Source organism: Rousettus aegyptiacus, unplaced genomic scaffold (assembly GCF_014176215.1).
Source record: "Rousettus aegyptiacus isolate mRouAeg1 unplaced genomic scaffold, mRouAeg1.p scaffold_m13_p_14, whole genome shotgun sequence".
NCBI lineage: Eukaryota > Metazoa > Chordata > Mammalia > Chiroptera > Pteropodidae > Rousettus > Rousettus aegyptiacus.
Window position 1 is genome coordinate 15,733,172 of NW_023416289.1, and position 25,833 is coordinate 15,759,004.

At 44.6% G+C, this 25,833-nt stretch overlaps 1 protein-coding gene and 1 long non-coding RNA gene across 3 annotated transcripts in view; one reads left to right on the top strand and one right to left on the bottom strand.

Moving 5' to 3' along the window:
* Positions 1-3,852: 3,852 nt before the first annotated feature.
* Positions 3,853-12,834, bottom strand: LOC107513684. Of its 2 annotated transcripts, none has more exons than XR_004954249.1 (3): positions 12,527-12,834; positions 6,193-6,248; positions 3,853-5,338 (listed from the first exon to the last, which is right to left on the bottom strand). It is a non-coding gene; the product is annotated as an uncharacterized LOC107513684 (long non-coding RNA). The 2 variants fall into 2 exon arrangements; XR_001597608.2 differs by lacking the exon at positions 12,527-12,834 and adding an exon at positions 10,134-10,326.
* CDH11 (cadherin 11) overlaps positions 11,878-25,833 on the top strand; it is a 136,156-nt gene continuing 122,200 nt past the window's right edge. The window contains exon 1 of the mRNA XM_016150632.2: positions 11,878-12,064. The gene's annotated coding sequence lies outside the window, so the exon portion shown is untranslated. The remainder of the gene's footprint in view (positions 12,065-25,833) is intronic.

Genomic DNA, 25,833 nt, shown 5'->3' on the forward strand with positions numbered 1-25,833 from the left:
TAGTAGCTTTAACATTAGAAGTGAACTTTTGTAACACCTATACTTGTTACAATTTCCATTACAATTTATACTTAAATGAGATCACCATGGTCCTGAAATATGCTCTCCTACCCACAGCATAAGTCCCTCGTGAGGTAGGACAATACTTGTCATGTGGACATATGGTCTGAATTCTTATGCCTGAAGTTATCCAAAGCTCTCTATTGAGAGAAGCACAAGATCTAGCGGCCAAGACCTTTCTGGTCAGATACCCTTAAGACCTAGCAGCATTCTCTCTCCCTCCCTGAAGTTTCCATCCATTAGTCCAAGTTTTGTACCCCCTGGGGCCAAGCAAAATAAACCTAATCACTCTTCATGACAGCTCTTAGATATCTGAACAAAGTGATTATGTCTCTCCAGAGCATTCTCTTCTTCAACCTATACATCCTCAAATCATTTTTCCATGTGGTTCACATTCCAAGTCCTTTAACGTCCTGAATGTCAATGTGACAACCAGGACTGAAAACTCTAGCACAGTATACGGCAGAGCACAGAGGGCAGAGAACCACCTATGAGCTGCACTGTGTTTATGAACGCAGCTAAATAAGATGCCAACTCTTTGTGTTGAAACTTATCAAGTGTACAAGTAAAATATCCAGTCTATGATGTGTGTTTACACAGATGAGCTATATATATATATAATATATATATATTTGTGTACACATTCTCTCTCTTTCTCTCTCTCCCTGCCCTCACCCCTGCTAGAAAAGATCCTTGTCAAAGGCTTAAATCTCACTGTACACACTATGAGAATTAAATGAGTCTACACATAAAGTGCTTAGAATGGTACTTGACCCATGTAAGCATTAAATGAACACTAGCTATTATTCATATTTTATCATCACATGCACTGGTACAGTCCATTCGCTAAAGGCTATAATGGGTTCTGGGGATACACTTGATGTATAAAATATGTCCCTTACCCTTAAAGCAGGAAGAGACTTGGAAGAAAAAAAAAATTAAATGACAGGTCAGGTTCTATATTGGAATTAGGCGCATGGTGCAGTGCACAAAATGCAAAGAAAGGATATTAAGTTCATATTGGTGAAATGGGAGAGAGAAGGGCAAGGAACATTGGGAAAATATTCTGGAAGACAGGACATGTGAATATGAAATTTTTGAAGAATAAACTAGAATTAGACAGAGCATGAAGAGGGAAGCTTGGTCCTAGCAGGGGGAACAGTATCTGCAAAGATGACGATGCTATGGGCATTTGGAGATGGGCAGAGTTTGACAGGTTTCGATGCATTTGGCTTCAGGATACAGATGCATGATAAAATGTTACATGTCTGGTTTACAGGAAGTTATCCCGTCAGACTGAACGCTTGTCAGTTTACAACTGAGAAATACCAGGAATGAGAAAGCTATAGGTAGCCACCCAAGCTCCACTAGGTCTAAGCTTATTACCTGGCACTGAGATCTCTTCATCAGCAAAATGAGTGTAATGATACATAGTGATAATACAGGGAAGGCACCTCTTTCTGCAACTGATTAGGATGCTGCTGTCATTACTGCTGCTGGTGTCCTCCATTTATGACATGATATTTAAGACAGACACCGGCCAAATAAAACATATAAGTATTCTATAAGCCACATTGTTAACTAAAGGGAAGTAAAAGATGTTTATCATGGAAAAGCAATTACTGGCTGTTAAGCTTGAAGGTGAGAAATAGGGTTAGGAGGAAGGGGATGGAAAGAGCTGACTGCTATTTTCAGCTTCCTTTCTGCTTTGAAATCCTACCTCCTTTTAAGTGATGGTCTGGCTACATCTCTATTTCTTCTACCAGAATCTTCTGTAAATACACAAACTTTTAGCTGAAAAAATAGTCTTATTTCATTTTATTCATCTGCCACATACAAAACAGTTTTATCTGATGATTGATTATTTTGTAGAATATCTTTCAGTGTTTGCTTCTGTGACTTACCTGACTTAAAGAAATTAGACTGGCTGAATTTTCCCCCTTCTGTTGATGCAAGCAAAGCTATAGGAGGAGAGCACTTCAGACTGTAAATGCATGGCAAATTTTGCTTCTTTCGATAAACATTTCTTCACCAATCAAGAATTGCTTGTACTAACGACTGAATGATGACTATATGTCACATAACAGAGAACTGTTAATGAAGTTTGGGCCAGATAATGGATTCTCTATTTTTCCTCCATATTCTATACCAAAATCTTTCCTGAGGATCTGACATGACATATGGGTTTTCTTTTCCTCCTCTCTTGTGTTCATTCCTCTTCCAAGATTCCTTCTTCAAACATCCTCTTTGACAATACAGGTTAGCACACATTTATTGAACACTTACCATATTCCTGTATTCTCGAGATACACTGATGAAGTATCAATAATTATTGGTCTCTAGATATCTCTTTCAGAGACACGGGGGTGAGACAAGCATAGAGGATAGATACTACGCTGTGGCAAGATCAAATTATGACAAGACTTTCTCTGGAAAGGGAAAGGTCAGGGGATATTTTTCTAACAGACAAGATCCCTTAGCTCAGTTCTGAAAAATGAAAGATAATGTAGAGTAGTATGGAGGAGAGGGGGCAGCAGAGAGAGAAAAACATTCACCGAGTATTTATCATATTCCGGGCACTGTGAATTGCCACTGTGCTAACTTATAATAATTCTCTGAAGTAGGCACAGATGTTATTACTATTTTATAGATGTAAAAACTGAGGTTCATGGAGGTAAAGGTTTTACCCCCACAAGTGAAGGCCACAACTAGAATGCAGATTTGGGGAGCTCTCTGTGACATGGAATTCTGCTCCGTCCTCTGATAAGAGCTGAGGTGAAAATGGGGATGAGCAATGGTGTGGACATTTTAGGTAGGAAAGATAAACAAATCCTTGGATGCCATGAACAGCAACAAACTGTCGACAAATGTCTCTGTGAGTATCAATACTAGGGAACCTGCCTGACTTTCACATTGAGCTTTGGGGGAACCCAATGTCTCTCTGTGATTTTTGGTCATCACCACTGCCCCATGTCCTATTTCACCTGTGTCTCAGGACAGGACTCCAACAGACACAGGATCAATAAAAAGATACCCGTTGGTCATGGTTTTGAAAAGCTGTGCCTCTCGTGATCGTAACCATTAATCATGGGCTTTTAGAGAGAATTCCTCCTCATTTTAGACAAGAAGTAGCTCAGAGCAAGTCAAGTATTTGTCCAAAATCAGAGTCCAGAACCCAGGTCTTCTGCTCAGAGCTAAGTGATTTCTATTTTAAACTAATTAAACATCAGACAACGCTGCCCTCCTGACCCAAGAGGATATTTGTGGGCACAGGAAAGGAGAGCCTAGTGCTCCAAATGGTTTCATAAAACTGCAGGTTAGGGAACCTTGCCTCCTACACATCGCCATTCCCCGGACTTGTCCTAGTTAATAATAAGTACCTGTACCTACCCAGTTGCATTCAGTCACATGAAAATGATCTTTGACATCTTTCTCTCACCTGCCATCACTAATTCAACATAAAGTCCTGCTTCCATTTCCGAAACACACCCAGAATGTGCCCCCTTCTCTGCTGCCACTGCCTTGTCCAAGCCAGCAGGCCCTGTCTCCTGGAAAACTGCAAGTCTCCATGCTCTTGCTGTCATCCACTCTTGCTATCATCTGCTCACAGCCATACTGCTCTTTGTCAACAAATGCAATCAGAGCACTCCTTAAAAAAAATTCTATAATTGCCCATTGCAGTTGAGGTACCATTCAGGATTCCTTCCTTGTCCTACAATACAGAGGCCTGGATTAGTCATCTGCGCGCACTTCCTCGGGACTCAGTAAGCATCGGCCTTGTGGATCTTTTTGAGGTCCTCAAATGTTCCACATGCCATCTTGCTTCAATGTCCTTACAATGCCTATTCCTTCTATGAAATATTTCCTCCCTACACTTAGCCTAACTCTTCCACATATTTCAATTCTTAGTTTAAAAAGAATACCTTTAAAGACCCTCACTTCTCCTTACTTCTCCCATATACATTCGTTCTCCAATTATATTACCTTGTCGACTGACCAATTAAGTAACATTTAATCATTCATTTAGTAGCAAACTAAGTTGTTCAAGTCTTTCAGCTTTCCCATCCTCATCTATAAAATGGGCATAAGAACAGTAACTCTGTAGAATAGTTATAAGGATTGAAATTAAAGCACTTAATAGGCATTCAATGATTAGCTTTTAAAGTGTTATTATTTAAGTCTACCCATGACCAAAACAATACTCTGTGCAATGGGGAATCAATCATGGCTTAAGACCCAGGACTAAGGTGACTGTCAATCAGAATGGAGAGACTTTACTCGAATATTGCTTCCAGCACCAAAGCTCTTGAGCCACCTGTTTGTAATACTACATTTTGTGTTTTGACCTGTGCACTATGGAAATGTCACCATTAGCTCTTAGCCACCAAAATGACAATTGAACAGGGAGAGGAAACATACACCACAACTAGATAAAGCACTGAAATACAGCCTATGCGGTATAAGTTCATCTATCTTAAGTTGAGGACACTAAACAGAGATTTTTTAAAAAAGCTTCCTCCATTAGATGAGGATGATTTCTGCCTTCCCACTCTCAGCATGGATAGTCAACATTTCAAAATTCATGAAAATTGGAACACAGAGTTCTCTTCAATTCTGTTGTCCAAATTGTAGACTATTTGCAAAACGAGCCAGTACCAATCTTTAAAAAACATTTCCAGTGGTTCTCCTGGAGCACAAGCACATTTAAATGTGCCTATTCACAAGTTCAAAAAAGAATGTAAATGTATGCACATATGAAGATTGAAATAGCCTTCTGTGAAACATTTTAATAAACTGATCTCTTAGTCCACACAACATACAAATTAGAATTAGAAATCAGAAACAGAACTGTCATTTATGCATACCTGTAATTCACTTTAGAAAATTCGTATGTTTTAGAAAAGTTGTCTGCATACCACCATTTTATAAATTGGATTATATTTTTAAAAGCACTACAGGAGGTAGCTATTTTAACTAGCTTTTGAATAAAGCCTTTGGTAAAGTGAAGAATCATTTTTGTAATGTGAATAATTGGTATCATTAAATTCACTTTGTAAACAAGGGATACTGTACCAGGTTTAGATTCAAGCAGATGATCTGTCTGCTTTTGGTTTTAGATTCATTAATTCGGTTAGCATTTTTCGTGCATTTACTATTCATGTATTCACTCTACAAATATTTACTGTGTACTTACCATATGCCTGGCACTGTATTAGGTGCTCAAGATACAGGAGCGAACAAGAGAGATGATGTATTTTGCCCTCCTGAAGCCAGTATCCTAGTGGAGCAAGATGACCAATGAAAATGAGTAAGTGAAAATATGCAATACAATTTCAAGTAGATACATGTGTTATGAACAAGAATAAAATAGTCTAAGGAGAATAGAAAGTGAGAGGCTGCAGGGGATTGGAGTGTTGATAAGTACTTCTGCTGATAGGACAACCAGGAAGTCCTGGTTACATAAGCAAAATGAGGGGGCAAGAGAAGAGAAAGAAAAGGGTAAGGTGCTTCAGGTAGAGAGAAAAGTAAATGTGGAGGTCTTTAATCTGGAGTATACTTGTGTTGGGACAATAGCAAGAAGGTAAGTGTGGTTTGAGAGAGCAAGGGAGAAATGAGAAGATCAGCAAGATAGTCAGGGGTGGGCTTGTGCTGCAGTTTCTAGGCTATGGAATGGTGCTGTGCATGATGCAACTATTCTTAGCACCGGCAGGGGAACGGAATGCATGACCCTCAGAATCCAAAGATTTCTGCCAGCCAAGGGAAAGGATGGTTTATCTAAAGAGATTAATGTGCTTATTATGTCTTTTCTCTTACATCATCCTTCTTCCTCTATTACCTTCTCTGCTTCTATTGATGTTCCTTCTCTCTCTCCCTTCCTTCCTTTCACCCTTTCATCTTTAACCCTTCCATGGATATTTATTGCACACCTATTGCATTCCAGGCACTATGCCTAGGGATCTGATGGATGCACTCTGCCTCAGGTATAGAGAAAAGCTCTTCTCTCTTTCCCATGCCCCCGCCCCCTCGATGATCATTTCAAGACTAGAATCTGTTGCATGAACTTCTCCAACTAAAAGGCAGGCTAGGGGGACAATCTGTGAAATAGGTTGGAATCTCAGCTCAAATACTTACCAGTTGTATTATAACGGGCAATGCATGCAATGTTTTTGTTGCCTCAATTCTCCCATCTGTAAAATAGGAATAACAATGTATACTTTGAAGGAATATTTTGAGACTCCCTAGTTTTATATGTAAGCTGGTGATTAATATTATTACGTTATTATTTCTGCTTGCTTTCTTCCTTTCCATCTTGAAACTCAAAGTAAAAGAAGGAAATGGTTACAATGATTTGGTATGGTATCAAAACTGCATTCTGATTCTCTGTCTCTTATAATGTTCTAGAATATTATATTCATGATTATAGGATCTAACCCATGGGGTCTGACAGCCCAAGATAACCCAGAATGGTGGCATGATAGAAACCTATTTCTGCTTGTGGAGACTGCACAAATGGTCACGACTCTTTACTCTTCCCTGTATTCACCCCCTTTGCTGTGCAACTCTAAAGGTTTTTTTTCCCGCTAAAAAAGCATATTATATTTCTCCACCTCTTAACTTTCAATCTGGTCAACTGGTGTGCTTTGGCCAACAAAATTAGAAGAGATAGTTTCCATTTCTAAGCCTGTACCTCAAGAGATCGTGCTTATAATTCTGCTTGATGTTTTGTGCAGTTAACATTGTCATGAGAATATGCCCAAGCTAGTCCCTGGAAGAGGACAAGAAATATAGGAAGCTGAGCTGAGCTGCTCTAGCCTAACCCAGTTTATACCAGGCGACCTCGATCAACCCATAGATGTATGAGTAAATTGTTATTTTAAGCCACAGTGCCAGGTCATTAATAACCTAGTATTATTGTGGTGATATTTGACTGATAAACACGTCTTATTCAAAATATTTGTTAATTACCAATCAATCATAGTTATTGGACTTCTATATTTAATATACCAGGTCCTAGGAATACAGACATAAAGCAGAAGGGCATTATCGCTGCTCTTTGGCAACTTAATGTCTAGGTGAGGCGGAAGGACAAAGAAATGCTACAGATGGAGTTGAAGAGGGAATGCTTCACAGACAGGGGATGCCTGGAGGCAGGGCTTAGCTTGGGATGGTTGGCTGACTGCTCCTAGTGGAGGAAAGGAGAATTGCATCTATATGATGTGTTTATTTTAATAAAGAGGACTTAAAAACTCCGTAATTTCAGCTCTAGAGAGATTCTCCCCAAAACCTATCATAGCTAGTGGAACTGATGCTCAGAGAAGGGAATGAGTTATTCAAGGTGACTCACTGAATTTATGGTAGATCTAGGACATGAACCCAGCGCCCTTGTCTCCAATGTTGGCACATCTAAATCTATATGACTCTGAATAGGCCTAACCATGTCAATATATTTTGAACTGTTATAATATTCTTGACCAGAAGTTTTATTACTAATACAATTTAAGATAAGATTAATCTCCATCATTACAATAATTTATAATTAAACATGACTCCTTTCTTGCTCAGATCATTTAAAGTGTGATAATAATTAGACCTCATAATTAATAATAATAATTAATAACTTTCATTCATTGAGCCTCCACTCTAAGCACAGTGCTTATTTCTTTAGGTATGAGGCCAGATTTAATTCTTTCAACAATGGAGGCATAGATAATAAGCCCCATTTTACAGAACTGGAAACTGAATCTCATAGAAAGTTTAACTTCTGGCAAAACCAGAATTTGGGACCCAAATTAAAGGTCCCAGTATTGCTACTTTTCTCTACAGATTCCCAGCTGTGGGAATCTCCATCTGAAAAATCTGGTTCAGAAATGGCATCCCTGATCTACTATTCTCGATGTTCTCCCTCTGCCTGGGGAAGGCATGACTGGAGCCCATGTTAGTGTGATAAAACCGTCTCCCTGCTTGGATCCTGCCTCCTTTTTACACCATTTACCAAAAGATGCCTTCAGAGCAGGACGCTTTGAGAAGGCAGGGGGAGGGGGAGCCTGGAGCTTCTAAGTGGAAATAAGGAACTGACTCAGCAGGGTCTGGCTATCTTCAGACTCTTAAGGATTGGCGCTTCAAAGGACTGAGAGCCTGGTACCTTTGATGAAGGAACCAACAGGAAACTATCAGCCGCATGCTGACAAGGACAAAGACAAGAAAAAGCCCACTTGGGCCTCATTTCTGTCTGGATGGGAACCCACAGGAAGCAGAAGGGACTGTTTAATCCTGGCTCCAGGGCAACCATGAACCCTGGATTCTTCTCCTGAAGAACAAGGTGAAGGAAAGGTGAAGCAAGTTAAGATAAACATGCAAACTTTTGGCTGCCTAGATGAAGTGAATCTTTTAATTTAAGCTGTCAGTGGGTTCTTTTTTTTTCTTTTTCTTTTAAAATCTAAACCATACGCACACAATACTCCACCCAAATGCTTGATATGGATTTCTAAGACAGATCCTAACATAGTCATAAAAAAATCCCCTCTGAAATGTGCACTTTGTACTGTGTCTATGTGTAGGTGTGTTTAAAATGTCACGAACTAGAATGTCTAACTCTAGTTCCCAGGAATTAATCACTTAGAAGAGTGAAAGGGGGAATTAACTTGCTTTCACACTTATAAGACTCTCCAAAACAGTCACCAAAATAGAATTTACTGAATAGAAGTATGGTTATCTTTCCAAAAGATTTAGAACTTTTATTTTATTTTTTATTTTTTGTTGTTGTTTTTTTCATTTCTCTCTCTCTCTAAAATCACCTTGCATAAAGTTCCCCCCTCTGGGGCTCAGGGCAGGTCACAGACTCTGGGAATAAAGAGGTGAAAGAAAATACCTTTTGCCTTTTTTTTTATTATTATTACTATTCAATAATTTCTAGTACATGTATAGACTTCCATAATTATCATTATTTGAGAACATTTCATTACCCAGGAAAGTTCCTTCATGCTCATCTGTAATTAATTCCACGATATACTCTTTCCCAGAACAATAAATGATCTGCTTTATGTCTCTATAAATTTGCCTTTTCTGGACTTTTGGAATAAATAAATCATACAATACATGGTTTTGTCTCTTTAGTATATGCTTTTAAGGTTCATTCATGATGTATCATGCATCACTATGTCTTTCCTTTTTAATGCTGAATACTGTTTCGTTACATGGATATACCGAATTCTGTTTCTCCACTCACCAGCTAATGGACATCAAATTTTTTTCCAGATTTTGGCTATTATAAATAATGATGCTATGAACATTCAGGTACCTGTCATCGTGTGGATACGTGTTTTCAGTTCTCTTGAATACAATTCTAGGTATAGATGGAATTGCTCAGTTGTGCAAAAAACAAAAACAAAGGGTGAAAAAAAAACCCAAACAAATAAAACGGCTGTTGCTATACACTGAGTTCTAACTAACTGAGATGTGCAATGTCAGTGGCAATCTTTCAAGCATTTTTAACTTTTTAAAAATCACCGATGCTCTATCATTCCTGGAAGGGATGGTCTTAAAACAAATAAACTGCTGTTATTGGATTAATTCGCGGGGGGTGGGGGGGGGGAGGAGAGGGTAGCCAGAAAGCAGAGGACAACTAATGTTACATGTGACCAGGTTCATCCTTGGACCTAAGTAAAGACTCCAACCATCACAGATCCTGGACACTCTGTGTTTGTGAAATTAGACTGACAATAGCTTCACACTTCCTTTATGGCCACGTGAAAAGGATGAGAAAACTCAGACAATAGTTACTAGCCAAACAAGAGCAAAAGCCAAGTATCTCTGAGAGAGTGGGGCCCTCTCCCCGTCTCTCCTGTGTAACTTCATTTCTAAGCACAAATGGCGGTCAGAGGACCCCAGTACCACGTCGAGGCCCCGTCAGAGTGCGGAAACTTCTGCTGGTGGTCTAGGACAACTCAAAGTTTTAGGGCTTAGAGCATACGGACAAACGAAGAGTTTGAGAAAGGCAGTATGGCGGAAGGAAGACGTGGGTCAGGTCGGGGACCAACCTGAGAAGGTAGAAAAGTTACGGCCGCCGGACTCACCGCGCTCTTGGGGAAAGCGCTCGGCCTCCTTGGCCTCGCGAGTCCCTCGCACCGGGTGCGGTGGGGCGTGAGGTCTCTGCCACCCTGCGGCCCTTGCTTGTGGGGAGGGAAGCACCTGACCCAGGAACGGGGCAGCTGGAAACTTAGCGCCCCCTCCTCAGGTGAGGAACCTGTAGTTTAAAGGCCACGCCACGCAGAGGCCGCAGGACGCGTCGGCTGCGCGCAGCACGCGAGCGGCGGGCGGCACGCGGCGCCTCCGGGGCGCGGGCGTCGCCGGCGCGAGGTGCGCTGGGGGTGGGGCGGCGTGCGGCGCCCGGATAGCCCCGCCCCGCGCGCGCGGCCCCCCGGCTCGCGGCCCCAGCTGGGCCGGGCTCAGACGCCCCCTTCTCCTCCCTGCACTCCGGTCCCTTTTTCCTTTCTTTATCCGCTTCTTTTCCCGTTAACTCCTTGGCCTCTCTCGCCTTTGCTTTACCTCTGCAGCCTCCTAACCTTTCTTCGCGGGCCCGCAACTCCTTCACCTCCTTTTTCATCATCATCCACGTCCTGGAGATTCCATTTCCTCTTTTATCCATTTGCTTTTCTCCCTCTTCCCCCGCCCCACCCCACCATGGAAACTTGTAGCCTGCAGTCCCCACCAGGTCACGGCTGACCCCTTACAGCCCCAAGGCCGCGGAGTGTGCGGTCCCAACTCAGCCCTCCGGACCGCGAGCGCCCCGCCCAGTCCCCGGCGGGATTGCGAAGTCCCGGCCGCGTCGGCCTTTCTCCCGGCTACTAGGCCAGGGCAGGAAGTGCGCCCGGGGTTCCCTCCCTCTAGCGGGTCCTCCTTGAAGGGTAAAGGGGTGGACGGATGGAGGATGCGGGCACGGCGCCCTCCGGCCCTCTCTTCTGCAAAACCGCACTCTCCACAGAGCTCTGGCGGGGGTGCGGCCAGGGGGCCTGACGCGACAGGCAGGGGCCACTGGTACCTTTCTGAGTGGGGGAGGGGTAAGGCACCCTCCTGGGGCGCAGTGGCGGGCCCGAAGCCCACCCTGGTGAAGCGTTCCCCGCACCTCGCTCCGCACACGCATCGGGGGGAGGAGAGTGGGGAGACTGGGAGAGAACAGAGACGTGGCTCTTCCCAAGTCCGAAGTCTTCCTCCCCGGTTTCCCCGCTCGCGCCCCAAGCAGTTTGCAAGGGATGGGGGAGCCGAGGCAGGGCAGAAGCCGCCAACGTGGAAGGGCTTTCGGAAGGTGGGGTGGTAGAGTGAGGAAGCACGATCCCCGATTGCCTCCCCCACTTGGGCGATGCTTTCCCCCAACCCACCATCCAGGCCTCCCGGGCAAGGGCCCAGCTTGACCAGCTGGAGCGGATTTGGGCGAAGGAGGGAAAAGGGGATTCCAGCCCCCTCCCCAGCTTCCCTCCGCGCCCTTCCTGATTGGCTGTGCGTCCCTGGAGCCCAACTTCAGTCGCTCCAGACTCTGTCTGAGACCCAAGGGAGCCAGAGTGCAGCGACCCGAGGAAGGAGGAGGGCTGGCCGCAAATCCAGGGGTTGGCGTCTCTGGGGCCCTTGCGGGGAGGGGGCGGACGGCGTCGGCCCCCGCAGCCTCCGCGGGGCCCAGCTCGCTGCTTCTCCCAGCCTCAGCTCTTCCCCGCCCCCCGCCCTTTCCTTCCCTCCCAGTGGCGGCCTCCCTCCTCCTCCGCCCCCCCACCACCCCGCCTGCCCGCCCGCCACCTCCCCCCGGTTTCTCATTCCTGCCACTAGCGCGCTCGGCGGCTCATTCCGCGGCCGCCGCCAGCCGAGGGGAGAGTCGCTCGCAGATGCCGCGGGGGCCGCTTGCAGCCGCCGCCGACTTGTGAATGGGACCCGGACTAGGGCCGGGGCTGACACCGCTGCGCTCGCCCTGTGTCAGGGACCGACGGCCGGAGCTCGCGCCCACCCGCTCGGGCCCCAGGTGAGGCGCGCCATCTGTGCCTTCTTCGCTCCTGGATGGGGCTTTTTTGGGGGAGGGGGCTCTGGATGAAAATGTGTGGGGGTGGGTGGGAGGAAGTCTGACTACAGAAGGTTTCACTAATGCAAAGGAAATGGGAGGAAGGCGGAGGTAAGAGAAGAATTGTTTAAAAATCAGAAAGGGAGAAGGGAGCCAGCTGGGGGAGCGGGCAGCGCAGGGGGCAGAGGCGCCAGATGTGAGCTCCAACCTCGCCCGCGCTCCAGCCTCCTGTGAGGTCTGCGTCGGATGCCGCGGGAAAGGGGTCTGCCCCAGGTTGGCGCAAGAGGCTGCAGCACTGTCCCCCGGACACGCCGACTGCCCCCGGTCCGGTCCCTGGGGAAAGTCGCCCCCGGCGCGGTGCCCGCCCGCCCGCGCTGCGCCGCTTCCCCAAAGCGGCGACATGACCACGCTCTGCAGGGTTCTTACCCCTTCGCCCCGATCCCCGCGGAGCGCTCCGGGAGGCTCAGCCCTCCATTCCAGACCGCCGGGGAAGCCGCAGAAAACGCAAGAAACCCAGCTCGTGTCGGCGATTGCCCCGCACTTTAATAGCACGGGTCTGGGTCCGCTGACTGTGGCTCCGGGGCTGCGGGCTGTGGCGCGCGCTCCAGCTTTCAAGCCTGAGTCGCCCGGGGAGCTTCGGGAGCCTTTCATCAGCTCCAGCCAGCCCAAGGGGGAGATTCGTGAGTCGCTCAGACTCGGGCCCCTCTCCGGCTTGGGCTTGCCGAAGCCTGTCAGGGTTAACGTTAACTTTGCGAACCAAGCCTTTCCTGAAGCCCGCGCCTCCTCCCGGAGCGCGCCAAGCCTCCCTAGCTCCCGGCACGCACGGCCTCCCTCCCGCAGCTTTGCCCCAGAACGCAAGCCGCGGGTGGGAAGTGCGGAGAAGCCGGCAGGATGGGGAGAGGACCCGTTTCCACCTCAACCCGGACGGAGCTGGAGGAGGGCCCTCCTCGCGCTGTGAAAGAGAGTCCCCAGAGAAAGTGGGGTCGGGGAGGGCCCTGGGTCGCGCTTCCTCATCTCTTTCTTGCAGAGGCCTTGCTTTCTTCGGGGGTGAGGAGCGCCGCACGCCTCCCTCCCCCGGGTGCAAGGTTTTCTAGATACTAGGAAAAACCCTGTTGCTTTTGCTGATCATGCAGCAGGCATTTCACGGGCCATCGCATTGCTATTAAGAAATCGCATCTTTTAATTATTTAATAATGACATCCCTGCTTAACCATGGGCGTTCCCTAAGGGGTCGGGGGTAGAGGGTTGTTTCTGAAACCCTGCTGTACGTAGGAGGGTATAGATATCTTCCTTAAGTCTGCCCTCTTGTTTCCCCCTAAGGAAATCTTGTTCGGGTGGCTCTAAAATCTTTCCTTATTTTGCTCTTCGGGTCATCCCTATCGGTTCAGATGAGGCAGGGAGTAAGTTTTCAGTTGAATCACAGGGAAGCCACAATAATTAATCTGGCAAGAGGGTGGATCAATTTCTTTATCACTTGGGCTTGCGGCAGACATCGATGGTTTTGCAGGGTGTCTGGATTTCCCGCGGATGAGGATGGAGAAATGTTCTCAGGAGCGAGGACGCACCAGCATCGCTTCGGCATGTAGGCCAGGCTGGATTTTGAGCACTAGAGCCTAAGACTGTGGGAGAGGAGAAGAGAAAGGGCTGACTTTCATTTCAGTAATCTTGGAATTATTTTTCCTGCAATTACGGAGATGCAGGCACCAGAACCCCAGAAGTTGTCACTGCCCAACCCCAGCTGCAGGGAGTCCCTCCAGGAGAACAAAGGAATAAAAGTTGCAAAACAAAGGCACAGAGTCGTGGTCAATGCCAGATGGACCTTGAACATCCTGGTCAGTAAAGTTCATTAATGGCGAGATCTGATTCGAAGTTTTAGAGTTGTCCACTGGGCCCTGGAATTCAAACCTCTGTGCAAAACTGAAATCCTGTCTAGTACAAAGGAATGTGAGGAGTTTTCAAGTATAGACCAGGAAAAGGAATAGGAGAGGCCAGGGAACTTTGCTCGAGTGAGAATTATCTTTACGTTTTGCTTTCAAAGCATTGCGAATCAATGCATCAAAAATGTCTTGTAGCCAGGTTTTATTATTAATAATTATTACTGTCATTATTTACGTTATTTCAGAGTCTGCATAAACTGGCCATTTTATTACATCGTTTGGGAAAAAAAAAAAACCCACATCAGCCCTGGGTGAAGAAATATGAGGAGATGCATTGAAAGGGTAAAATAATCCATTGAGGTCCAGACATGTAGATTTACTCAAACTGGGCTTATTGCTTACTAGAAAAATAGGTTTTTAAAATAATTCTAATTGAAGCAGTGGACCATCTTGATAGCACTTCAGACCTTCCATTATGTTCAGTATTCTTATCAGAACACCAAGAAGTAAAATTACTAGGAACCTAAATTCTATTTTCAATTAAGATGCAATCTTGTGTTAATTTGAGAATTAAAAAAAAAGTATGGCTCAATTTTTTTTTTTATGACCCAAAACTCATGTTTTCTCGTTGCAGCAGTGGCTGTGGATATGCATATTTGTTTGTTTATTCCTGTGAGGAGGAGGGTCAGGGTTGGAGATCCATGCCATGATTTGGGGGAATACAGATCAATTTCATGCTCCTTTAATGCACTTGTCTTCATAATTCATGGTTTTTCTTCCACTCTGAATAGAATTACATGGCTGCTTTGTAAAGATTCTGCTTTGGGGACCCTCATGTGAGAAACCCCATGACTTTGACCTCAAGACTTGATTTACAATGCCAATGCTACACTCCCATGAGCACAGTGTGTCTCCAAACCTTGCATTTGAATGTCTGTGACCTAAGAAAGTTGATAGTTCTTATAAACTTCGATCTGTGATATTCACATCTGTTTTCAGAACCACCTAAGCAAGATCTGCAAATCTGACTTTAATCTTCCTTTATTCTCAATACATGTATGTAGGCAAACATTCAAGAAGTATAATCTTTTCACTTATTTTCAATATTGACTTTTTTACTTTGATCATAGTCATACCTAATAAATAATAATAACAGTAGCCTATAGAGTTTGAAAGTAGGTGGAAACTCTCCCCCTTTTTAAAAACTATCAAGTTTGCAGAATGACTATGAATTCCTAGTTTTTTCCCCTAGAAAATCTGAGCAGTGTTATTTGCCCCTTATGAAATTGGTTACTGTTTCATAAAAAGTTACCTAATTTGTCAAAAACCCTCATTATAGATTTATCAAGAATTGTGGGTTGGTAACCTTTCCAATCCAAATTTAGTATCCCTAAATATGTAAAGATCTGTAAATGTGTGGTTTGACTGACTGGAGGAAACACATCAACAGGTCTGTTAAAAAGAAAAAAAAGCTAGAAAAAGTTGGATAAATTTTGGTGCATCGGTAGGAGTAAGAATCAGCTTTTCCATCAGGATTACTGTGATAGCCATCCACAGTTTCCTGAATGGGCAGGAAGGACTAAAGAAAACACTCGAGGGGGATAATTAGACATCTTTCTGCTATAATTTTACCCTGACATTGAGAGCCTTGTGCATCTCTGTAAATCGGCTTCTTCGCGGAAGATTGCACTTCTGGCCACTAGAGGGCAATGGCGCCCTTCTCCAACTTTCTGCATGGGGCCCATCTGCTTTTGAGGGCACCATGAAAAGCCGTTTTGTTAACCACCAGCCTTGTCTGGCCCTCTCAGGAGAGACAGAATTCAATCTTGCTGTGGTTCAGGCTACTGCTCGAGCAGTTTGTCAGGATTAACATCTTTCTAGTCGGTGGATCCCGTTACCTTCAGCCTCTTCCCACCTTGGAGTTTACTAGAAAGTTGGAAAATCTTATGAGATTGTCTGGACAGGAGATGGGGGTGGGGTGGCTGGGCTGTATGATAAACAAGGTCAGCTCTCACTGAGGCAATGATCTGGGAGGATTTTCTGCCCTTTTTTTTTTTTTTTTTTTTTAAACTCAGCTAGAAAGAGCATTATTTCAGACTCTGAAGGGAAGGGATGACTTAAGAAGAGAAATATTAGTGAGATTGCTGTGATATCATTGCCTATGCTTTCAAGAGTTTTTGAAGATGTCTAAGACCTTTCTAATGTGCAAAAAAATAACAGTGTGATCTTTGGTAAACACTTTGGGGCATAGAGTTTTAATATAACAGTAAATGTTTTCCTATTACCTTTTAAACATTCTTGACATTGGCATACAAAGCCTAACTTGAGCAGAGAGTAAAATTTAATTCATGATTGGTCCTTATGCACTAGAGTTTAATCATTTGACTTTTTTCCCTTCTTCAGTGATATGGAAATTACTGCTTATGATGAAATTGCATATTTCAGGCCACACAAATTTGTATTTGTTACTGTGTAATATGGTGTTATTATGAAAGTTCAGAAGGAGCATGAAAAAAATGCTATATTATAGTTAAGAGGAAAGCTCTATTTAAAAAATTAGTACTGTCATAAGTGGGTCCTTATTTGTATCTTTTTTTTTCTTTTTTTTTTTAATTTCTAAACTGAATACAGTTGCCTTCCCAGTGAATCAGCAGTAGAGTTTTTTGCAGCTGAGTGTGCTGGAATGCCTAGGCAGCTGATAAAGAAGGAATCAATGAAAATGGATTATGGGAGGGAATATTAAGTGACTCTGTGGAAAGTAAAAGAGTGTTTTGTAAACCAATGCTCACTTACCCACCAGACAGTTTATTTAACTTAGAAAAAGAAGGCACTTTTAAATCTGAAGTGCTTGTGAATCATGCACATTTGTTAGAACTGGAGGCAAAACTTTCATTATGATTGCGTTTAGTCGTCAGACTGTTGCCCAGTTTGGGATTCTTACTGAGATCAAGCATTGTTCTCATAGTCTCATAGTATGGTCAAGATTTCTGCTCAGGCGGAGCGTCTGGCACACCAGGATATCAGGTGACATGGGAGTATGAGAAGAAGAGGGAAGGAGGAAAGGGAAGGGAAAAAGAGAATGTAAGAGATGAATGATGCAGTTTCCCATGGCGGATCAAATACTGATGCAAATATTGGCCTGCCTCTCCTCTCTTCTCCCCTCCCCTCCCCTCCCTTCCTCTCTTTCCTCCCCTCCCCTCCATTCTCTCCAATAAGAACAAGCATGGATGAAGGCAGGCATAGACATATGGGATCTAATTACTATGCACCCACCCCCACCGTGAACCTCCTTGAATGTGTTTCCCATGATCACATCCTGAGTGCTCAGGCCTATTTCCATCATCCCTAGGCTCAGACCAGCTATTCAGACTTGGAGGCAGCATTGCCCAGTGGCAGAGCCAAGGTTAGGGTGAGGAGAGTAAGGCCAAGATGCCTGTCTTTATTTCAAATTTTGATATTTTACTCATCATGTTTCCCCCCCCATCTTGGCTTTTCTTCTAAATGTGGTATCCAAATATTATTTATCTTGATTGCCAAGTTTTTCCCATCTCCTGTATTTTGTGTCCAAGTATTGTACCTCGCCTGACTCACCCTGGCCCCAGCTCTGCCCAACGGTGCGATGCTTCTCACCTCCAGCTCTGCTGCTTTCAGTCTATGACTGAGGATGAGCGACACAACTTCTACAAGACTCAGCGCCTCGTTTGTAAAAATGGAGCTAATAGTAGTATCTGTGTCCTAGGACTCTTGTAAAGATAAAATGAGAATCGAGTGCAGTGCCTGCTTCATGATAAGCTCAGGCCTTTTGTCTTCTCAGAAATAGACCCGGGAGTCAGTTTTATAGACTAATGGTGGCAGGTGGCAGTTCTTCCTCACACTGATCAGGCTGAAATCTTTCACTGAACATTTGCCTTAAGATTGAGGCCTCTCCCAATTAGTGATGAATTGTTTATTAGTGCCTGCCTTTTAAAAAATTATTTTATAAGTTTAAGTGATCCATCCCTCTTTCCATTTAAAATATTCAAGAGGCAGTTGAGATTCTAGAGATAATTATGGCTTTTGAAAAGTGCCTCTCTCCTACCTTTGCATTTTCTCTCTGTTCAGTTTTACATATGGGTTTCTGTGGCATACTGCCCTGAAGTAATACCAGTAATACCGTACTCGGAAAGTTTGCTAAGTAAGTGATCCTGAGATACCCATCACAAGGTTTGCTTCCATTTAAAAGCAACTCAACACTATTCCAGACTAGCTTAAATGGTAATTAGTCTCTCGATAAATCATTACCATTTCAAAACTATTCCTGTTTATTTTTCAGGTAAATGTAGTTTGGGATTTTAAGGGGGTTGAACTGTGACAAGTTTTGACTTACGAAGAGACTTCAGCTGAAGAAGCCCTTGTCTGTGATCTTCCTCAGGCCGGGGCAAAAGCACCGTGATTTGGCGTAGCGTTGAAAATAAGAGGAACCCTCACCCCCATGCAGCCCTAATGGCTTTCCCGGTGACTTCACACCCAGTATCACAGTCAGGCTGGGCTTTCTAAGGCTCCTAGAGCTTCCAGGTTGTCCTGCTGTGTCCCATCTGTGGCCTTCTTGTGCCATCTGTTCCTGCCCCAGGCCTGTGCCCCTCCTGAGTGTGCCTTGGAATGACACAGGAAATATCTTCCTGTGTTTGGCTGGGCCAGGGAAGGAAGGAGAGAAAACTTTTTAAGCTGCTGCTAGGTGCTGGATGCTGTACCTGTGATAGATACCTCATTTATTCTATGCCATTACCCTGTGAGGAGGGTGCTGCCAGCTCCATTTACAAACAGGGAAACTGATGCTTGTCTAAGCTCATGAGGCTAGAGAAAGGAAAGTGGGGTCTCCAAGCCTGTGACCCCCACACGCCCGTCTGGGAAGTGTGATGCCTGGGGTCAGCCTGGGCCTCCCTTGCTTTTTGGAGGAGAGCAGCTGGGCAGAGAACTGAGCTGACCGCTGACCCTGTGCTCCTACCAGATCCCAAATCCTGTCCACAAAAGGAGCTGCCCGGATCTTCTGGTCTAAGTCCCCTCGGCAGGCTTTCTGTTTGCCATTAATCATACAGCTTCTTAAATGTCCCGATGATAGCCTGGTAACTACATCTCAGGGAACTCTTGACACTAGAGGTGACCCAATAACTCTCCCCATCAAAATTCCCCATCGGATGAGGAGTTAAATAACCCTCCTTGGTAAATTTCTCCCCAAAATACTTTTTGTCCTTGCTCCCCATCACTTTTTCCTTTTCAGCCCTACACATATTTGAAAATTGGTGTCAGATGCCAGTTAAAATTCAGCGTTCTTGGAGCACTTAGCTAGATGCAGGCACTGTGCAAAGAAGATTCCATATAATAGAAAACTTATCCACAGTGACCCTGTGAGTTGGTCCGATTACTGCTAGCATCTTACAGAGGGGAAAGAAAAACACAGACATTCCCAGTGTTCCACAGCAAAACCGGGATTCAGAGTCAGCCATTTGATGCCAAACTTAACCACTGGGTCAGGATGCTGTGCCCCTCAGTGCTTCGACTAGTCTGATGAGATACAGTTTCCACACTTCTCACCCTCTTCCTCTCTCCCATCTGCTTCCATTCCGTTTTTTCCATTGTCCCCTTTCACCTGTGGCTCCATACAGCAAATTCCTTACTGCAGACAATAACCACTGCACAGCTTTTGGACGTACTACTTTCTCTAAAGAGGGCTGGACATTCTGCTTTACCAAGTAGAACTTACAGGAATCAGATGTACAAAGTCATTAACTGAAATATCAGCTATTCCAGTCAACCTTCATTTAGAGATAAGGGTCCAGGGACCCAGAGGAAGCATGACTTACCTAAGATCACATGGTAATTTAGGGGCAGATGTAAGAGGTACTTTAGGGGTAGTGGTAAGAGATTAAGACTCTTAATCTCTTACCACTGTCTACAAGCAGAGGCGACTTTTTTTTTTTTTTTGGTAGGGTAGCTATACCGACTGATTCTTATTTAACGTATTATTAGTTCAAGTGTATGTGTGTGTAAAGATAAAAACCCTGTTATGTAATTGTGTAAATTGTGAGACCTAAATTTGGGGTTTTACATCAGTCTTTATTATTTTAAATCATGGTCAGCAAATCCAGTGACATTTGGTAATATTTTGCAAAATGTACCATTTGACCCTGGCCTTCAGCTCTGTCCCACTTCACAGTCACCTACTATTAATATCTCCAATCCGAGTGTACACAGATAACAAAGTAAAAATGATGTCCTCACTTTGCCATGCTTAAGCCTTCACAGGGCTCTCTGGCGGGGTTTGGTTTGAACTCCATTTCAAGCTCATTTCTTTGTCACCTACTTTAGTGAAAGGTCCTGGGCTGGGCACATGGGATGGTCATACCACAGGGCCTACCCTCAGAAAGCTGACAGTACCAATCATTGGTGTAGAACATACTGGGTCCATCTGTAAAAACTCAAGGCTGCATAGAGTAAGTGTTGCAAAGGAGGTATAAACAAATAGGGCCACAGGAAAGACAAGTCACTTTCAGTTCGGTGATCAAGGATGCTTTGGGGAGGGAATAACAGAATTGCACTCCTGCATGATGGGCAGGGACCCTAGAGGCCACCCAGGAGCGATACATGATGCCCGCAGGTGCTCCAGTCATGGCTACTGTGTGCTGGTGACAGCTGGAGGATCACTAGTGACGTGGTACTCATTACACCGCCCCCCCCCCCACCCCATGCAGACCATCAAGGCATTGGGGACTTTCACTGTTAGAAATACTGGCTTAGATTAGTCCAACTCCATTTCCCCAAAGGTTGTATTCTTTGTATGAGCCTTTGATATGCAGAACAGCTGTAGATCTTCCTCCACATCGCCATCATTCAGTATTTAAGCTGTCTTCCAGGATGCCTTCTCCCTGATCTGAACTCCAGCATGAACACCCTATTTATTTTTGCTCCAACTCTCCTTGGAAAGACTGAAGCCCGAAATCTAGTCATCTCTACTCGAGACTATCAACTCCTTCTACACACTCCTTTTATTGCAGCCGGAGGCTACATTACATTAGCTTTTATTGCCAGCCACATCACCCACAGGACTTATGCTCCGCGGTTTATTTGTTTATTTGTTTTACCTTATGTGCTGCTGCTAAGTCACATTTCCTCACCCAGCCCTGTGCACGTAAGACGTGAGGAGGCGCCTTCGGTGGTGTTGGCACGGGCTCTCTAGCCGGGCCGCCCTGCTTCGAAGCTCGGCCCTGCCCCTTTCCAGCTTGCATCTCGCTTTTTCTGTTTCTCAATTTCCCCATCCGTAATACTGGGTTAACAGCGTCCACCTTATGTGGTGGCTCTGATAGTAAATCACATTAATATGTAAAATTGCTTAAAAGAGTACCTGGAATGGGGTTGCTGTTATTATCTCTGCTATAGTTCATGTTGTTAGCTTCGGTCCAAACGTTTTTACATTTAAACCTTTAGTCTGTTATCCAGAATAGCTGTCATTCCTCCTGTCCTTGTGCTCTGGGTGGCTTTACTCAGTCATCAACCTTGCTTGGTAATAAAACAGCAGGAGAGAAGAACATACCAGAATAGGATCAGGGACAGAATCTGGTTAAACCGCACAAGACACTTCGTCCTGAGCGATTTCACACGCCAGAATACGCTATTCTGCATGTTAGGCATTCCTTGTAGTGCATAGATGCCATTTTCTTTGCTCGTTTGTTTGTTGGGCTGCACAGCGTTGGAATCCCCTTCCTGTGTTTGGCAAATAACCCACAATAGGATTTTCTACAGAAAGAAGAGCCCTCTTCCTACTCCAGAGGTCTGAGGGCCAGAGAGTTGCTTCCCTAGCTCTCCTGGAAGCGAGAACATCGACACGGCCCCCCCTGTGGAGTGTTTTAAATTTGTATTCAGTATCTTACACGTACACACATGCACATGCACGAACGCGCGCGCGCACACACACACACACACACACAATCACTGGCCACGAAGAACTCACCCGGTTCTATGGCAGGATCTGGTCTGTGGTACTGACCAGGCATCTGACCTTCCTGGCCCTTTTCTGAGACCACTTCTCTAATCTTCCTGCAAGATCTGCGCTACCCAGAGTCTTTCCGTTGCTTTGAACTTAGACACCCAAAAGGCTCCGATTCCCTGCATATCCTTGCAAGACTGTTGTGAGAAGCCTCACCCACTGCGATGCTGAGTGGGGTATCTGGTTTAGAGTTAGTCTTGAATGCTGAATACAATGATGATGATCAAATAGTTCTTGGGGTGTGAAGTAGAGCAGAGAGGAGTCTTTATTAAACATTGGATGGTCTAATTTGGATTGTGCAAGAATTGGGCAGGATGTAGGACCAAGGCCAAAGCCTAGTAATATAGCTTAGTAGATGCAGTGGGATTTTCACGGACAGCTGTGGTAGACGGCGTAGCAGCTAGACATGTGGACGGCAAATGGTTTCTTGGAAAGAACCAGACAGGTTGTGTGAGAAAGTGGCTCATGGCTGCTGGCTGTGGAGCCAATGCAAAATTCCCAAAAATATTATCCAGAGGAAGCTAAGGCCTGATTCAGGGGCAAGAGTCCAAATTAAATTCTAATCCAAGAGTAGCTAGACAGAAAGGAGTATTATGAGCCAAACGTCTTGGAGAAGCCGGGTTGGAACACACAGGAACTCTGCAGGCTTTGATAATGGCATGAAAGATGGCCCCCAGTCACACCCCGGCTTCAGGAGAGGACAGCTCCCATATCCTCCTGGCAGTGTGGCCTCTGTTGGCGCAAGGACTGGATGGTCAGGTGAAAGTGGCAATCCTTACAGCTGGGCGAGTTGGGACAGCAAGGGCAGCAGGGTAAGTGCTTCCTCCGCAGTTGGTCCCATGCCTTTCCAGGACAACATCACTGACCACCTTTGAAAGGAATCAGCATCACCCTTCCAGCGGGTGATGCCTTCGGGGGAAGCTCAGGGTTTCAGAACTTCTCAGACTCGGTAGCCTGTCTGGTGGGCCAGGTAGTTGAACTGTACATAAAATGGCTTTGATTTTGTAGTTGATGAAGCCGCTTGCCCAGACCTGACCCAGTCATCACCCAGCTGCTCAGAACTCTTGGTTCCATGCATTTTAATTTCTGTGATACTCTCTGAGCGGTCACCATGGACACAAATTCAGACCACCAACCAAGGACGACGGACCAAACATAGGTGAGGCTGGTTGAGCAGCTATTTCAGTAGTTACCTACTTTCCATTGTCTGCTTATTAAAGTATGCAGATTTAAAGGTTTTAAATATTTAACAACATATTTAAAGGTTTTATAAAATAGTTCATCAGTAGTAGCAGCAAAACTGTATTTAAATTCCAAACCCAAATTGAAAATCAGGGTTCATTTATGCAAACAATTCCAGTTCACGACACTTTGCCCTAAAATATCTTAATGGTCAGGAAGATCTCTCTTGAACTGCCTCACTCCACTATATGCTTTATATAGAGACACAGCTATAGTATAATATAGCTTGCATTTTTATTATTATTCTTGGAACCTAAGAAGCACTATATAAATGAACTGTCACTATTAGTATTATTATCTTAGAGTAAAAAAAAAATGCAATTTAGCAGTAAGAGCTGGACACACTCACTTTCAAAGTAATGCATTGGTGATTCTTGTGTTTTATTCATCACCGTTCCTACTGCAAACATCGCAGAGAATCTTCACCTTCAGCAAATCTCGGCAGTGCATTTGGGAACATTAGTCAGAAGACTAATGCAGCCTGAGAGGATGTATCTTTGAAGTGAGCGATGTACCCTGCAGAATCATTTCAGCTGCCCTCTCCCCATCAACCCTATTCCTGCTGTGCCCTGCATTGCAAGCCAGGGAGGCACCAGTTTTTACTTACAGAGAGGCATGCCTTGTGTTCTTAAGCGGTTCATAACTTCTGTCTCATTTCTCACGATGGAGAAAGATCATTTGTCAGCAAGTTTGTGGCCAATTGGCTGACAAATTTTCCTTAATAGGATGCCCTGTGGTTCCCTCCTTCTAGGCAGACTGGCCCTAGCGTTGCTGATAAATAGCTGTGTGGCCTTGGGCGAACCAATTAACCTCAGTTTCCTCATCTGTAAAGTGGCCTTTTGGGTCCTTTCCAGCTCTAAAATAGTCTAGCTCTCAAATCTGCTTCCACAAATCACTTGGCTTGGTGCTTTCTGATTGTCCCATCTTAGCATTCTAGAGAGGGAGCCTGCAGACAAAAACACCGGGACTCGGATGCTCAGGTTTGGTTTGCCCGAGCAGAATGTGCCTTCAGGGTGATAAGTTTGGGACTCTCTGTGGAGTAATTGCCTAATTCAGGGCTTGGAACTCCATTCTCCAGGCCCTAGGTGACTTTTGTAGAGTTCGGAGCAGGGGAGTGATGTGTTCAATGCTTTATGAAATGATTTCTGGACCAGCATGGAGAAGAAGTAATAGAAAGGTGTAGAGATGCTAAACAGAGAAGTTGACAAGGAGATGATGAAGCTGGGACGAGGGTGGTGGCATTATTATAATAGCTTATGTGTGCGGAGCATTTACCGTGTGCACACACTGGATCAGCACTTTCCGTAAGTTATCTCAGTGCAGCCTCACTAGAGCCATGAGGTAGAAGCTCTATAATTATCCCCATTTATGAAACTTGAAAACCAAGATTCAGGGTAGTTAAACAACTTTCCTCAGTGTTATGCAGTTAATAAGTGGGAAAACAAGGATTGGAACAGAGAGATTCCATGGTTTTTGCTGCTTTTAGGGAAAACAGATTTAGGAAGCTTCAAGGGGTAGGTTCCCAAGACTTGCTGTCGAGGAAGAATGGGTATGGATTTGTGAACTGTTTACCAAGTAGCCTTGGGTCTGGGTTTTCTAGAGAGAATCTCATCATATCTTTCCCACCACATAAAAAGGAGCCCCAAGATCACAGGAATAGATAGTTGCAAAGTATTTTAACTCAAGACCTGAAAGATTCAGAAAGTTTTTCCTGTGACTCTTCTAATGAATGCATCCAAGGTTAATGGATTTTTGGCTTTCTCCTCACCCAAGATGATGTACAAATGACATTGAGTATTATGTTTTCTCTAACGCGCTGATACGACATAAATTTTAAAAGATTGTTAGGGAGAAAAGAAGTTGTATTTCCAAGATTCATATCTTGCAATTTTGGTTTCTTCCCAGCCCTGTATAGATGGAGGGAAGATGCCACATTGGGACATTTATTTTGCACTCAGAGTTTGCAGTGTATTTCTATGGGGTGTTGAGTGAAGACACGTAAACCCAATCTTTGTCCGTCAGTGGGCATTATCTGGTTTGTGTTCTGTAGCACCATGACCTTGTATGATGTATGTAAAAGGCTGGAGAGAGAGCTACAGTGCAGCTGCTCCGATGCATATTGATAAGGACCTAGGCTTCTGAGAAAAAAGGATCATCTACACTGGATTTTAAGAGGACATTAAAAGGCATTGAATTTGTCACTCGAAGCTACGCCGTTAAAACAAATGTAGCTGCAAACATCTCCTTGGCAAAGTTGCGTTCAAAGACACAAAGGCCACAAGGCCTCTGTGCTCCATATTTTTTTATCTGCTCTAATATTCTTGGAGCTTTTTCATCTGGGTACCAACTTGATCTTTTCTCTTACCCATTCCTCTTTTGTTAACCAACTCACGGTGGGACAAGAGGGAACTCACTTCCCCTGTCTGGATTCAGGTTTCCTCTTTTGTAGAAGAGGGTTAGATGGACCATTGCCTCCCCACGGGAGGGGTCAGGAAGAATGGCTGAGCTCTGTTTTAAAGTCCAAAAAGAAGTTCTCATCGCCCTGCTTGACCCAGAGAATGCATATATTATTCTCCTCTTAACCCATCTCCTGG